Source organism: Ceratosolen solmsi, unplaced genomic scaffold (assembly GCF_000503995.2).
Source record: "Ceratosolen solmsi marchali unplaced genomic scaffold, CerSol_1.0 scaffold1, whole genome shotgun sequence".
In the NCBI taxonomy this organism is placed as follows: domain Eukaryota; kingdom Metazoa; phylum Arthropoda; class Insecta; order Hymenoptera; family Agaonidae; genus Ceratosolen; species Ceratosolen solmsi.
The window spans coordinates 7,899,283-7,902,020 of NW_011948415.1; positions in this window are offsets into that span (position 1 = coordinate 7,899,283).

The following is a 2,738-nucleotide window of genomic DNA, read 5'->3' on the forward strand; positions in this document are numbered from 1 at the left end:
TTCTTCATTCTCATTCTTCGCGTATAATGCTCAAAGATTAACTTATTTTTTCAACTTTATCGCATTACTGTCACATTTCATTAGTATTCTACATTTTTTAACTTAAAATTACTTAAACTCTACTGTTCGGATGAAAATAATGTGTTCTACAAATATGTAATTATCAATTATATTCAACTAGGCGTACAAGTCTTATTAAGGTCGTCAAATTAAGTACTTTATCTAATTGTAGTAATGTGAAAATGTTATCACCAGGCAAGTTTTTGTTTAAAGTTAAAAAAAATTTTTAATAACTAACTCAAGTAGAATTTAATATCTGCATTCAAATGTTTGTTCACTTCAGTTGACTAAATAACAGTTAATTAGGGTGGGGGCGGGGATGATTTTTTCATTTTCTTCTTCATTTTTTTTTCATCTGATAGACAAATCGTTTTAGAGATAATAGCAAAATCTACAAAATACAAAGTATGAGGATAAAAATGGAATAAAAATATAAAGATTAAACGTAAATGTAAAAATAAAATGTAAATATGAAAGAAAGATGAGAGAAATTCGAAAGAGGCTTTTGCACTTTATACTTTTCGCCACAATTGATCGACAGCTTCAGTCAATTAATTGAAATAAGAAGTTCGTTTATTTTGCATTTTTATTTACAAATTCGTTGACAGTTTAATCATCATGATGAAATATATTGAATATTTATTTGATTACATTTATTATTAAACGTACTTGTGTGTATGCTAAATTAGCGATTAATTTAGTAGATAAAAAATTTATGCAACTGGTTATTATTTAATTGAATGCACTGTATATGCTGTTCAATAATATAAAATAATATCGAATCCTCAAATACAACGAATTAAGTTATATTTATTATTTATATTATAAGCTGTTGATGTTTAGAGGAAATTATTAAACTTTCTTTTCATGGTTTATAAAATACGAGTTCTTAAAACTGAATGACGATAATTTAGTAACATTCGGCTAATTAATAATTCATCAATTTAATAATGTAATTACATAATATTATGATAAATGAATTTTAAAGATTTTTTATTTGAAAGAAGCTTAATATTTCAAAACCATTTCTCGGCTAACTCGAAAATATAGTATATTAGATTGTTTAATTGCAGTAAAACTTCCTGTTACATCAATATATAATATCGTTAGATTATTCTATGTAAATATTCTATTTAAATATGTTATCTTTTTATTAGAATTATAAATTCTCATTAGCTTAAGACCAAACAGGAATTAACCCGTTTAATTGACAAATAAAAAAGCGTATAATAGTTTGCAATATTTTGAAATTATTTTAATGATGAAAAAATAATTGTAGCTTTTGTCTCAATTCGTGAAACTCGTGACGTAAGTAGCTAATTTTATAATACCATTACAAACGTCTAAAATGCGAATTTTCAAGCATCATAGTCGTATTTAAAATCTTGTCTGCTATCTATGACAGTAACGACAGCTAATTTCTCTTGTATATTTATTGCATTCTAAAATGGAAATTGATTACTTTGTTTGGCTTTATATAAAAACTGGTCCTAATTAACAAGCAATTATTTCAGTAATAAATCGTGATTAATTATCTTTACGGAAAGATAACACATTCGCTCGTATAATTATAAAATACAGAGTACTTTTAACGGTACTTATGAACGCATGCAAACACTGATGACGAGTCGTATGGTACTTTGTCGAAGCAAAGGAAAAATTGAATTCGGTTTTAACATCCTATCAATTTGGCGTAAAAAATGTAGCTGAAGACGTGAATAAGAGATCGAGTCGCAAGCTCGCAGTTGAAGGTGACTGCCGATGAAAGGAGGAGGTTCGGAGGTACGGACGTGCGATATCCTGGGAACACTGGGGGCTATCTGTCAATCCGCTCACTGTATATAAAGAAGATTCGGATTAATGGTTTGCATCGACGATCGGAGCTACGGCGCGTCCTCTACGTAAAAGCGACATAACAATGCTACCTGGGCATCGTAGTAAAAGCGAGCGAGACAGAGGACATTAAGAGAGCGACTCACAATGGCTCTGATACAATGAGAGGAAATATCCAAGATATGCAAACTAGCCCAGCGTTCCGATCATCTTCGAAAGGGCGTAGGGTGGGGTGATTCTCTCGCGCGCTTCTAGGGGGAGCGAAAACAGAAGAGTAACAGAGAGAGAGAGAGAGTGAGGAGAATGAGGGTTGAGAGACGAGGAGGGCGGGGAGGGGGGGTCGAATGTCCCGAAGAGGGCAGAAGAAGGGTTCGAAGACGAACACATGTTCTAGGCATTTGCATACCTCCCGGGTGATTTGCATACGAAGAAATTTGCATCGTACGTGCATTCTCGCAAGCGACCCGAGCCCAAACGTACACACACTCCTTTCACCTCTGCGCGCCTCTAACTCTCACTCACTCTCTCTCTCTCGCTTTCGTTTACCTTGGTTCCATCTCATCTTATCGTACGGATGTTGCGCGCGGGCCAAAAGAGTCACGAGTATGGATGCAGCGGCAATATCGGCTCTCCCAGATGGAATAATATATTAAGGCATAAAATGCTACTAATACTTTTATGTGGGACCCCGCGGATAATGTCGAGCGGCACCCTTCCTCCTCTCAATGGTCTAATGTATTTTCTTTTTTCTTCTTCTTATTCTATTTTTTCCTTTCTATTTTTTTTTTTTCACGACGGACGCCGCTGATCTGCCGCCCTAATCTCAAGTGGCCTTCGATTATGTC